At 34.5% G+C, this 14951-nt stretch overlaps 1 long non-coding RNA gene across 1 annotated transcript; it reads left to right on the top strand.

Annotated features, from left to right (window-relative positions):
* Positions 1–599: 599 nt before the first annotated feature.
* LOC127874453 (uncharacterized) lies at positions 600–4644 on the top strand. The gene is made up of 5 exons (XR_008046928.1): positions 600–854; positions 2747–2851; positions 3097–3228; positions 4233–4306; positions 4534–4644. It is a non-coding gene; the product is annotated as an uncharacterized LOC127874453 (long non-coding RNA).
* The last annotated feature ends 10307 nt before the right edge of the window (positions 4645–14951 follow it).

The raw sequence follows: 14951 nt of genomic DNA, 5'->3' as shown, positions 1-14951 counted from the left end.
TTTTCTAAGATAATGTTTCACTGCCGTTCTTGTCAATATCATTACACCTTTTCATGAAATGTTCCCCCTGGTAAAATCACGTATTCATGAACCTCAGTTTTTATACATTCTCCTCGGGACCGTTTCCATAAACATCGTAGTGCACATTACGATACGATACATATTTCGAAGATACATAATTGCTTAAGTCCATATCATATTTTTATAATTTTTCAGTACTTAATTAATTACATTGGCATCTCAAGCGCCGTATATATTTGACGAGCATGGCGAGCTAGTTCGTCTACTTATTAAGACTACGAAATTCTCTCGTAAGTTAAATTGTCGTACGATCGTTTATGAAACGGCCCTGGAGTTTTTATGTAAATGCCAATTTAAATCTGTGCTCACGAATACGTCAATCACATATTATTCTCATTAATGTTTGTTGCACTCGCTAATTTCTATAAAGCTTATTATTTAAAACATCATCCATATTAACTACGACCAGGACCTTTGATTGTTTTACGAATAGCGTTTCTCCACTGTTATTTTAATTGTATAAATTTCTTTTACGTAACTCTGACTCCATTTCTTCGGGAGTTGTTTTTCCATATAATCTGATTTCTGAAACTCTTCATTTTAAGGTTGTTGCGAGATTCCATGACTGCCGTTAACAGTCTACTAAATGGTAACGCGACACCGCTACTCATCAATGGAGATGGCAGAGCCTACGTTCACAAGGTTGGGCTCGGTGGTCGGGTTGACTCTTCCGGTACTCCAAACGAAAGCAACGCACCGGAAGGTCGCTGTTCAACCTGTTTGAGGCGCGTGAGCGGGGGCATTGTGGGCTGGTTGGAGAACTCTTTCTACAGGTGAGTTAGATATATAATTTAATGATCTTCCAAGTACCAAATAACATTATAAACCAACCTATTAACACAGAAAGAAGACGCCAAAACCTTTTTACATGATACCATGAACTCAAGTTGCGAAACTATTTGTCATTTAATTTTAGAAAACAATAAATTTCCCAATTCATGTTTATCCACCAAAAAACAAACCTTTGTCGTTGTCCGACTGCATTATTATACAACAGTGGCTAACGTTATCTTTATACAATTTTTTGGAATCAGATCTCCAAATAGCTGTTGATTGGCCGATTTACAACACTAAATAGTATGATCTTTAAAGTAACAGCTGTATATCGGCAGTGCTTTGTGAAAAGGGGGTCAAATTCATGTGCGTTAAGTTGCAACCAATATAACCCCTTGATTTCCGAACAGGCTAATCAGGGTCGACACTTTCCCCTGTTATTATATTTGTCGTTTAAAGACACTGTCGTTTTAGCGAAAATCCTGTTAAGGCGGAGAGTATCGTTCATGATAAGCCTGTGCGGACTGCACAGGCTAATCAGAGACGACACTTTCCGCTTCTATGATAGTTTTTGTTTAAAGAAAATCTCTTATTAGCAAAAATCCAGGTTAGGCGGAAAGTGACGTCCTTGATTAGCCTGTACGGACTGCACAGGCTAATCTGGAAATCCACTTTACGCACATGCATTACACCCCGTTTAATTTCACACAGCGTAGCTCATACATATTTGTTAATAATTCAAACTATTCATGAGACACTAACTCCACCACTCTTACATGTGCTGAACGACGTGACACTATGTGCATGTCCACCCTGTAGGGATACTGTATGTAAAGGGTTATCACATTCGGATCAGTTGTTACTGATATCTGGCACAGAAACGTACACTTACTTAAAAAAGTATTACTAATTAAAGACAATAACTCCATGAAAGAGTATAAAGGCGAAACAACCTAAAAATATACGCATGTCCATCCAATAGCTATGCTTCAAATAATGTTTCGTACATGCGGAACATAAGTATCAGCGATTCATATAAATAACGGAAACGTTTAATCAATCTCTTTGGCTCTTAAAAAACTGCGGAAAATCTCACAAAATGGGAATGTCCCCCGCGCATACCCCCTAAAAAGGCGGATCATTTGTGCCTGATATTCACGCGGACGCGAGAAATCCATTAAAACAGAGTAATCAAACAGCCACTCATCCTCGAAAAAGCATGCCGCAAACTCAATCGATCCGACTAAGAATTTCGACGGAAATTATGCACCAAAAAGCGTGTGTTTTTATTTGAAATACAAATTAGTTTCAGAATATAACTCTTTCAACAGTATTGAGAAAATTGTCCAGTCATGACCACGATGGTTAATTGAATAATGCCCAATGCAGAGAAGTTATGAACGTGTTATTATGGTGCACTGTAAATCATTATATTTTTTTTATGAAATCAAGATTCTCAAGCAAACACTTTGAGTTTAACATTAAAGCATGTGTAAGGTGAGTTTTCAGCGAGTTTCCCGTTGGTAGATAATTTAGTTGAGCTTATCATCGACATCTTATGTTTGCGAATTTAACATTGACAATTTTGTGTATGTGAATTTAGCATGTCATGTCATTGGGGGTAAATAATGGAGATTTAATCATTAGTAGCTTATCATGTGGCCGGGTTTATCGTTGGAAGCGTATCATGGTGAGTTTGTCATTGGAAGCGTATCATGTTGAATTTGTCATTGGAAGCTTATGAGGGTGAATTTGTCATTGGAAGCTTATGATGGTGAATTTGTCATTGGAAGCTTATGATGGCGTGTTGAACATCAGAAGCTTAATGCGGCAAGTTTTCTATTGACATATTATGTTGGTGAGTTTACCCTCATCCTATGTGTGATTTCAGATTAGGGAAATTAGTGGCGCGCAACCCATGGAGGTGTCTTGTCATATGCGTTATCGTCTGTGGCGTGGCGGGGATCGGAATGACCAAATGGCACGAAGAAAATGAGTACGTGAAGTTAAGTAGCAACTATTTATTTCTAAGAGAATTCCTAGGAAGCGCTGCTGCTCTCCCTGACGTTGTCATTCCTCTCATACATGACATTAGTGACAGCGATAGTCTCAGCATATATTGATATGTAGTGATATGAGTAAATGTGTCAACTATGTGAATTCTTTATAATTGTATTATATCATCTTTAAGTACTTAGCAAACATGATTTTGCTTATTCAAAGGTCGTGATTAATTTGTAGGTGTGGCTACCCCGGGATTCCCGGATGTACGAAGAACACGAATGAGTGATGAAGAACTTTCCAGACAGTATACGCTACGAGGCGGTTATAATACAAGACGAAAATGTCCTCTCCCCCCAATCAGTAAATGCTGTAAGTACCGGAAGTGAGGCAGTTGTAGTCTGTCTCCTACCTTTCTTAACTGCGATCAGTTTATAACATCTGACAAATGTGGATAATTGGAGCCATGTTCTGAGAAAACTGGACTTACTGCATGATCGTAAAGTATCATCACAGATAAGCCTGTGCAGTCCGCACCGGCTAATCAGGGACGACACTTTCCGTCTAAACTTGATTTTCGGTAAGGAGGGACTTCCTCGAAACTAAAAATACCATAAAAGCGGAAAGTTTCGTCCCTGATAAGCCTGTGCGGACTTCACAGGTTAATCTGGGACGACACTTAACACACATGCATTATGCCCAGTTGTCTCAGAACACGACTCATTGCATGATGGGTGGGGCAATTTTACAAGAAATTGCGTCTGCGGTTAATGTTCCTCCCTCTGCCAGATATGGCGTTATTTAGAAACTTCATGTATGGCCCCATAAAATACTTGACTTTACATGTACGTTATACCATCCGGGAAAATAACGAATTAAAAAAACGATACCATCGATTCCGGTGCATTTTGATTTCATTAAGCCTATGGACAATATATCATATATATTTATATTGTAATTGCCCCGGCTATTGTTCCACGACCAGTTTAAGCACTTATAACGGCCGCGATCAGATTTATTCTATTATCACGAATACAGATTGCTTACTCACAGCATGTAAATTAAGTGATTTTTTAAAATTTGAGTCGTGTTCTGAGAAAACTAGGCATAATGCATGTGCGTAAAGAGTCGTCCCAGATTAGCCTGTGCAGTCCGCACAGGATAATCAGTGACGACACTTTCCGCTTTTATGGTATTTTTCGTTTAAAGGAAGTCTCTTCTACACGAAAATCCAGTTAAGCCAAAAAGCGTCGTCCCTGATTAGCCTGTGCGGACTTCACAGGCTAATCTGGGACGACACTGTACGCACATGCATTAAACCCAGTTTTCTCATAACGCGACTCATTCATTTTTACCATCGAGAGTTAACTTTTCAGATACTCGACATTTATTTACGTGCCAAAAACTTCGCCATCATCAACAACAGTTCATTGTAAGAAATATGTATAAGGTAAGTACGTGTATCTTACTAGCAAATCAAACGTATACATATTTTGTTTTATGAACTTATTGTGAAAGAAACATACACAGATGAATGTTAATTGTGCTTGTTTGTGTGAACATATGCTAAATTATTTCGCATATATGTAATACGGTACAATTCCTAATTTCTTGTTTAGTTGTTTTCTTACTTATATATATTAGTAACTAAGAACATATAATATACAATGATTGTAGAACTGGCCCGGTATGTCGCGTGAACAGTATATTAGAGTTATAGGCCTACAACGAAACTGTGATCAGAGCGCTAACATCGCACGATATATTTAACACCATCAACCAACCAAGGGCGGCTAATCTGGAACATATGTTTTTCATTATTCAAATGTCATCAGTTACATCCCTTGCGAAACATATTTTAAAAGGTATTCTTATGTATACTAATTGCTTTTTTTATTATGACTGTACTCGTTGTATTAGCAATATCATTTTAAGTAACGATCGCTTGCAGATTAATCGCAACATATGTGTAGAGTCAATGCCACCCTATTCTGGTTCAACACAGGCCGTGCCATTACACTCCATGCCTTCGATCAAGGCACGTTTTATCTAGATTATATTCTGACGGATTATTCCAACGCGTTTATTTAACATGCATTTTCGCCAATACATATTTATTATTCCTACCTTCAAAGAAGCTGGAGTATATAACTTTGCACCTGTCTGTCGATCGATAGGTCTGTCGTCGACCTATAAGTCTTTCGTTATCGCTCGATATCTAGAGAGCGCTTCGACCTACCACCATGCATATTGATGGGATAATTACTTTTGGTGACAGGAGCACGCATATCGCTTTTGAGATCAATATCAAGGTCACAGAGGCTTGTAATTGTATATTCGTTTCCGCACAATAGACCGTTCCAGAATCGATAAATTGACCGCCGCCATATTGTCAGTCACGTGACTGTCCGCCATTACACTACTGCCAACTTCTGCGAGTCAGCGATTCCAAAAGCCAAAGACGTAGCGAATACCCGTTTCGCCGATGTCGGATAAATAAATTACTTAATGAATTATTTTCAGGCGATTATCACATTTTTTGTTGTTAAATTGATTGTTTGAAGTTGAGATTGATCGTTACAAATAAAAAAAATAAAATGCTCTTGTGTGTTTGTTTTTTGTGTGTGTGTAAACAAGTGGTAATCATCGGCGAAAATTTGCCGGTTCAGTCGCTCATATTATTTTGATTAGACATTTTAATTATTACTTGTTACAAACAATTCACGCATGTATTGTTGTGTTGATTTTAATAGCCGCAACATTAAGCAGATTATACTTATTAAAGATTCTCGCTCAATCAATTAACGCTAATTGTTTGAAATGGGTAAAACTCTATACTCTAAAATCATAACATATTGTATTAAGTATGGTATTTTTTATACGCCTTCCATTATTTTTCTTGTTCTAACTGAAATCAGATATAAACAAATTGTTGTTTGGATTTAAATTTAATTTTGTGAGCTGGAATTATGTCTCGTACACAAATCCAAACTTTTGGGAGAGTGATATTGAACTTGACGATCTTTTAGGAGATTATATGGAAGATGTAGAGAAAGTGAATATATCTAGTTGAGTAGATTTTTATATTAGGAATCATTTAACAGCTATAAAGATAAACATCTTAAAAATGTATTTGATAGGTTTTTGCAGTAACGCAAAACATATGGATAACGACGCTTGTTTAGTCAATTAATCGAAACGAAACTCCGTAAAAAACACTTAAATAATATTTCAAAAATTATTATTTAGTGCCAAAAGAATTTATTAATACATTTATTGGCATCTTAAAAAAACGCGTCATTAGCATCAAAGTAAAGATTATCTGAAGACTGAAAGGCCGACAATTTGACGCAACAAAGTGCTCTATGCATAAGCCGTATTATTTTTTGCAGAAAAGCTTCAATAAATTACAATAGTAATACATCTAATTATAAAAATATAATTATGAATGGCATGAGTACGTTAGTGTGATAAACACGTGAGTGATAGAAAGTGTAAGGGGTGCATTGAAAATAACCGTACTACAAAGCCCTATTAAAAGCGAAGTGCATGACAGTATTTACATGTAATTTTAATTTGATGGGTTTTGTACAGAGAATGACTCTATTGAGGAATATTAACATACAACTGAAAAACACAACTTTACATGATGCAAATTGAACTGTGTATTCATGTATATTGAAAACTCGTTACTAGTGAGTATGAGTGGCAAATATCTAACATTTTAACACACATATATCTATATACATATATTATTTTAAACATTACTTACCCCCGTTGGTGTCACATGTAAGTTCTTGTTTTTATGATGTCGTTCGTGCATTGCCGTAACATTTAATTTTCATACGAAATGACGTAGTTTTTAATTAACCGATACCCGCTAAATACGTTAAATGTTATGTTTTAAGGTAAATTTTATATTATCAAATGCTTTTTTTTCATAAATTCAACCAGGGATTAAACGGGCTAGTATCTTTACGGTGTACAATTTCTGATATTCTATATTGGACATAACTTTTAATTTGTACAATATGTAACATAAAATTATCTAATGTACGCAACTGTTAAGTATGTCGGAGGTAAAATATTAAACCAAATGACTGCTTAATACTACCAGAAAGAGAAGACATGGTGGCATCATCAATTGTGTTTAATGACCAGACTGTCATCTGCCACCCAGTGTGGTTTATGACACCCCGGGATGACACCATGTTGTTAGTTAAGTCTGGATAATATCTGATCAAAACGAGATAATCGGATTATGCAGAACAAACGGGCAATTCAACACTGGAATGCAAAGGATTACGCGATTTTAAGATTGATGCAAATAATCAAATGATTGCATTTAATTTAATTATATGTTTTTTTTAATGTGTCAACGTGTTTATTTTCCTATACAAATACCTAAAAAATACCTGTTATAACAGAAAAATGTTTGAAAAACGTGCATTTTTTAGGTATTTGTCAATGTTGTCAAATTCAATGTTTCAAACAATGAAAATTATCAGTGAAAATTATCGATAATTTTCACTGTTTACTGTGAAATGACGTCATTTTTTGACGAAATGACGTCATTATTCCAGCGAAATTCTTTAGTTGAACTCTTTAACAATGCATATAAACGTTGATATTATTTTCTATGATCACTCGTGAATTAAAATCGATAATCCACCGAATCCAACAAATATCCTCTATATAATGAGAATAAAACGACGCATTTCTATTTTAAGGACACCAGGTCCAAGGTAAATGTCACAAGAGCTTGTACCAAGAAATCGGTATCTGCACTCTGTCAAGATAACTCGTTAATCGGTATGCTCGGTACATGGAAAGAAAAAATGACGCCTATTAATTTTTAGATCATTATATCACATGGTCACGAGGGCATTTAACATGAAAATGTGCTATTTGTAGCGAACGCTTTGACATACGACCATGTTATTTAGTAAAGGGATTGCTTGTGTTGAAATAAAGACGCCCGAAAGGAATAAGGTCAAGGTTACAGAGGCTTGTATATTAATTGTGATTGCCATACAACATCTAGAAAAAGTTTTTATGTATCATTATTTAAATTGCTATGCTGGTTATATGGGCGGAAAGAAATATGTCAGTTAATTTCAGGTCACATGTGTTTGTAAAATTTACCAGTATGCTGGTTAGTCTTATGATTTTCTTATCAAGATATAAAATGTAAGGGTAACAATTAAGACTACATCGGGCAATACAGGTCTTACACACATCTTTTGATTATGGGTATACCAATTATGAAGTGTACTTGGAAAACAAAAACACAAACAATACAAACAGAAGAAATACATACAAAATACTGACATAATTATTTTTTATATTTATTTTTAATGTTCGTTTATTTCCAGTCCTCTGTATCGTTACACCATTCACATAGACAAGATCTTAGGTGATATTCAGCGCGACAACAATAGCAACGTCATCGGTGCGCGCGCAACTACCATGTTTTGGTACCTTAAGAAAAACGATTCAGTAAGGTGGCTTATAGCAGTCGCACTGTCCGACCGTCCGTCTGTCCGTCCGGCATTCCGCATGTACGCAACGTTTTAAGATATTGAGCTGAAAATTGGTATGTGCGTCTACCTACATGACCTACAGATGAAGTGTAAAATTCGTTCAATTTCGTTGATTTTTTACGAAGATACGGGACTTGGACTTATCAAAAATTTTGCCAAATGATGTAGATCTAATACGTTTTAAAGGGAGATATTTTTTCATTTGGCAGGTACAATGTGTATTTTTGACAAGGGAAGATAATGTTTAAAAGGGATATAATCCATGGGAGGAGGTTCTATTAATAGAAAGAAAAAATGTGGATTTCAGACAAAATTGGATATATAATTTTCTCTATAATAACCGTTTTCCGGAGGTTTTTTTACGCATCATTTTTAGATATTGAGCTGATTTTGGTATGTAGTATACCAACATTACCTCCAGATGAAGCGTGAAATTCGTTCCGACCCATTGATTTTTAGCGAAGTTGTGGGCCTTGGACTTATAAATTGTCTATATAATAACCGTTTTCTGAAGTGTTTTTTACGCAACGCTTACACATACATGACCTACAGATTAAGTGTGAAGTTCGTTCCGGTCCATCGATTTTTGGTGAAGTTATGGGCATTAGTCTTACACATTTACCCAATAATAACCGTTTTCCGGATATTTTCTACGCAACGCTTTAAAATATTGAGCTGATTTTTGGTATTTGAGTCTATCTACATTACCTACAGATTAATTGTGAAATTTGTTCCGATCCATTGATTTATGGCTAAGTTATGGGTTTTGGACTTTTTTTGACCTTTTCTTTATAATAGATGCTTTTATGAGTTTTTTTAATCAATGCTTTCCGATATTGAGCTTATATTTGGTAGACGAGTCTACCTCTAAGACCTCAAGATAAAGTGTGGAATTCGTTCCAGTTCATTGATTTTTGGTGAAGTTATGGGCATTGGATTTAGAAATATTCTCTATAATAACTGTTTACCGGAGTTTTTTACGCAAGGCTGTCAGATTTCCAGCTGAGTTTTTGGTATGTGAGTCTACCTACCTGATTTACAGATGAAAATATTTGAAGTTTCTTTCTGGTCCGTAGATTTTGGCTAAGTGATTGGCCTTGTTTTCTCTAAAAAAGCTGCTGTGGGACTTCAAAGCACAATAGGGGCATTGTATTTGACAAACGCAGCTATTGTTCTTACTAGTTTTGGAGTTATACAATTATTACCACGTTTTCGTAGATAATCACTCACAATCATAAGATAGTTGTCACTTAAGAAAGGCATATGAGCGTTTGTGACGCACCTTCTAATTGAACAATTTTTTTACGTCTTTATCGCTTCTCTAAGGGCGATGACCCAGTTTTGTTTATTAATTCGTTTTATTGTAGACCATCTTTGAAGGGCTATTTATATTTTTACATCCGCATAGCTTGTTCTGGGTCGTTGACCCAGTTTATTTTGTGTGTGCTTTATATATATTGTAGACTATATGTTGATATGTTGACTGAATTTAAGGGATTGAAAAATATATAATTATAGTTAACAGTATTATGTAATTACTGTATATTGTGTATGATGACTTTTCATTCATTTTATTAGTAGGTAATAAAGAAGATATGGCATTTGTATTATGGAAAAATAAAATTATTTTCTCTTAGTATATTGCGCATTTATTTAAAACTGTTGACATGCTGCCTCATGGCAAGAGTTCAAAATAGTACACTTTTCTTCGGAATTATATTTCACTGTCCTCAAATGTAAATGAGATATTCGTATAATGTTACCCAGTTAATAGCATTTGATTTAGTGAACTAAATAAAACAAATACAATTCTACCTGTGTGTCTTTCTAGCAATAACTTATAACATACTACAGTCGAAACGCGATGGCTCGAACTCGCTTGGCTGAAATTTCTGGTTGGCTCAAGCTGTCCTCGAAGCACCGATTTTTTATTGTTTCATATTCATAAAAAGCTCTGTCGAATGGCTCGAATTTGCGATGATCGAATTACCGCAACGCTCGAACTGTTTACATTGTCTCGGTATAACTTTCACACGCTATTTTGTTTGTTTTGATCGAACTCGCTTCGATTAGGGGCGCTTGATTACAGACACGCCATAATTGATGTCATACCGGATGAAAACATGTATTCGACTCAATCGTTGTTTGATTTGAGTAAAAGATACATTTTGTATAACATCTGTAGTTTTAGTTTTGTTTTATTTTCAGCCTTGCCTGGCCGAAATGTTTATTTTGTCTAATGACGCTTAACCCCAATTGATACAATTAATACATAAAATATAATACTTGATCAATTGTATGCCATAACGTTTATCTTAAATCGAGACGGCCTACATTGGACTTTTCATACACTATCTTACGGAGAATGATGACTTTTCCATATGCACGCGTAGTTGGAAACCTTCGAGCGTTTCGTGAAATGGCACACTACCGGGGGCTTTATACCCTTGCTTTTGTAAGGATCGAGATTCGCCGCATATATTTTCGTTTCTAAATAGCCATGATAAGTCGTTTCACATCGCGTCGTTCCGCCGATTCGTTCAAATAATGTGGTTGATATGACTGATCCTTTTACTTCCAGTGTAAGACTGGGAAAAACGCCTGATTGAACTCATTAACGACCAATGTCTTCGTAGCCTGGAAGACATGTACATCTTTACAGAACGATCGTAAGTGGCAACTTCATTTTTTATCTGGGTAATAGCCTTTGTTATTGCAAATATAATCACTATAGCTAATAAGCGTTTGTGTGTCAGTTGTATACTTTAGATCCGGTAGATTGTCATTGTAACCTAAATGGTTTTATGATTCTGAAGACGTTACGAAGAAATCTCGAGATTAATGAACTAGTGGTCTTATTAAATGATATTATTTACTGTTATAGAACCAAAGAGATAAAAGTATTGATTATTTTTGACATTCCGTTCGGAATCTGACCTGTTCACCTTGTGTAAAATGAAAACCATTCTTGAAGAGAGAGCATTTCTGGAAATTGGATAATTGAAACAGGACACAGCTCCTTTTTAGCATATACAAGAATTTATTAACCATTAATCTTCGATAATGTTTAAGTTAAGACATATTGGCCGCATAATTAAAAAAACCCATAAAGGAACGATTAATTTGTTATGGAGGCTTTCCAGAACATGTGCTATTGTAACAAAACCTGAATGTAAATTTTCGGTCATGTACTTAAAAAAAACTTGCGTGAATTTTCAAATGCACATTCAATTTCATTTTACGAAGATAGCTTTAACCGAGTTTTTCCTTATCCGAAATAATAATTATGTTATTTAAACTTTTTTCAAGGACTGTTTTCACAATATATGCGAACTCTAGGACGTCAAAATTAATACATTAAAAATTATTAATCTCTATTAACCCATTTATGCCTAGCGTCTAGAAAAAAGGCATTGGCAAACATCGTAGACCCAGATGAGACGCCGCATGACGCGGCGTCTCATCAGGGTCTGCGCTGTTTGCTTTAAGGAATTTTTGTAAGAAATATTCTAAATATAGAAATAAATATACTAGACATCCCTAATTTTGGAAATTAATTGATCCAATTTAGAAGGATGGGAGAGTCCACTAGTCCATAAATGGGTTAAACTTTAACAAACATGCAATTTACCGTAAATGAACGTAGCAAGGTGGGGAGCTTACACTGCTATAATGTAACATCGCTGAAATTTTATTGTATATCACTACTTTTCGTTTCTTAATAAAACAAAATAAAATTGTGTATGCGCCATGGTCATTCATGGAAAATAAAACAGTATTTTTATTATATTTGTATATGTATTGGTTGATATATTGACAGTATAGTCCAACGTTTATTTCACAGGTTCTATCAAAACAACATTGACATATTGTCGTGATTGACCTCATTGATTTAACATGACACCATTGGTTTTACATTTTGCATTAGAAATAGCAATCACTGCAAAACTTTAGAATATATTGCCTGTTGGATTCGTTTTGGTATGAATTGCGTTTGTTCTTTGCATATACAGCTTTGCTGATAAAAAAATACTCTATGACAATTGGTAACATATTTGCTCTCTTTAGATATTGCTTATACTCGTTTCATCAATGAAATTTACATTTTTTTGTGACAATAAATGCAATTTATGTCAATCTCTGGGACGACTGACTGCACCATAACCCATATTGCCAAATAATACTAATTTTGTTATGCCCAGGTCAAGATAAATTTTATGATTTTTGACAAATAATTCTTCATCATTCTAGATGAATTATGATTCCGCATTTAATAGAATATACTATTTGCAAGAGAAAGGTGCGGCCTAATATTTAATTGGAAATTGTTTCAATTTCTCCTCAAATGAAATACAATTTGACAAAAATAATTATATCAAAGTGCATTAAAACGCAGTATAATGTGCTTGACGATATTAATGGTCTGTTGTTTAATTTCTGGAATGATTGATAACTTGGTGTGTTTATAAATAAAAAAATACAGCACTTGGTTTATCCTATATATACGATTTATCATTGACTACATTACTATTAAAAAAATATTATTAAAAAAATAATATTTAATAAACCACTGTGTAGCCTAATCGAGCTTTAAATTTACCATAAACACTAAATACATGCAACCGTGTTCTTACTAAAATTGTATTCATGTATCAATATTTTATAGGCTGCAGTTAAATGCGAATATGGCTTGTTGGCTATATATATTATATATGCCTTTGCGACGTTATATAGGATGTACCATTTTAATTGCAGATTTGATGACGAAGCTATGGGGGCATTAGCAAGCGACTTAAATCGCTTGTCGATTGGCTTTTGTCTGGTTTTTATTTACCTCGCCTTCACTGTCAGTAAATATAGCTGTATAGAGCTGTTCTAGATGTGGTGATGTCACGTGCGTTGTGACACAGACATTGGTTAGGTTGAGTCATTTATGTTGACACAACTGTTTAGAACGTTTTTTTTGCAGCATGCGCATATTCGGAACTAATTAATTTGAGTCTAAGACGAAGTCATTAACAATTGACATGGTAGTTTCTAGTTGACTTACTGAATTAAACTTTTTGAAAAGCATCTTAAACAGTTCATTTCTTCGTATGTAAATGAGGTAGAAATAATTTTTTGTCAATTTAGTTTCTTTTTTCTATATAAAATCTTGATGAATCGCATTTTATTCCAGTAATAACATTTTTACTTTTTCAGAAATTTACCAATAACCTTTAACATTGTAGTTTTATTGTATTCAGTTTTATTTAATTATATTTTATATGCGGTCATAAACCATAAACACTATATTATTATAAAAAATTCGCCCTTGATGATCACTTTTGCCATCTTATATTTCTTAATTAAACTTATCTCCATAGCTAATGGATGAAAACTTGTTTTGTCCGAAAGATTTCGCTTTGGCACGGGATTTTCAGTCTGTTAATTTCCTTTTATTTACTTCACGTAGTAGTCATCTTTTTAAAGTCGATAATATGATAAAGATTACTTGACTTATGAATAAGTATGATTCATTACACATATGTTTGACATGTTGGTATTTTAAATTATTATTTAAATACTATTTGTACACTTTAGTGTCTACCGTGTAATTTTATTATATTTTAAGACATAAATGCTGAATACCAAGTTGATGGTGTAACATATTGACTACAAATCTGTCTTTTCAGTAAATGAACATGTTTTATTTGACGTAGTTCGGATTTTGCTTCCATTTAAAGGTGCAACATTTTAAACATATTTAAAATTTAATAAGTGCATGATAATGCTAGTGGTGAATGCTGATTCAACGTACGTCTGCGAAATTGCTATGCTCAGCTATGTGTCAAGCAATTGTAAATTTTAACATAACAAAATGTATTTGGAAAATCGTTATAACTTGTTATTTAACGTTGTAATAAAAGATCATTGGTAAAATATTATTACAACATTCTGTTCATAAATGTCAATTATAAAGCGTTCTTTTAATAATAAGCGCATGAACGTATTAAAAAAACAATTGCATTTCCTTCTTTCTATTCGCGGGTAGAGAAACAGAGAACACAGACCTAACATATGCCTCAAGATTTTTACAATTCTGTACACAAATCGTTCTTTGCAGTCTTAATGCTAAGCAATATAGCAATAATTCCACTCTGGAATATTAAGTCAGAAGAAATTTGTATGTTTGTATTACTAATGTGTTTACGAATAGCTTAATAAATACTTTTAAATATTAGAAAACAGCGTTTATCAAATGGTTTAAATGCTGTCATTTTTTCGTAAAAATAACACTACTCCGCAAATAATGTCGTCCGTTTCTGTTTGCCCGCTCACCTCTCAAGCCTCGTGCAGGTATTCTTGGCCATCGCAGGCCTCCTCAGTATCGGCATGGCCATCGTGTTCACGTACGGAGTCGGCTTCGCCACGGGCATCATGTTCGGACCCATACACCAGATTACGCCATTCATGCTCCTAGGTTAGTTGTCCAAAGTCCTAAATATATTTATTTAATAAAATATCTTGCATTGTTTAAAGTAACATCATCGCTATACTGTTTAATTTGTG

Source organism: Dreissena polymorpha, chromosome 3 (genome assembly GCF_020536995.1).
Source record: "Dreissena polymorpha isolate Duluth1 chromosome 3, UMN_Dpol_1.0, whole genome shotgun sequence".
In the NCBI taxonomy this organism is placed as follows: domain Eukaryota; kingdom Metazoa; phylum Mollusca; class Bivalvia; order Myida; family Dreissenidae; genus Dreissena; species Dreissena polymorpha.
The sequence above is the reverse complement of the archived record's forward strand: the minus strand, read 5'-3'. Positions and strand labels throughout refer to the sequence as shown.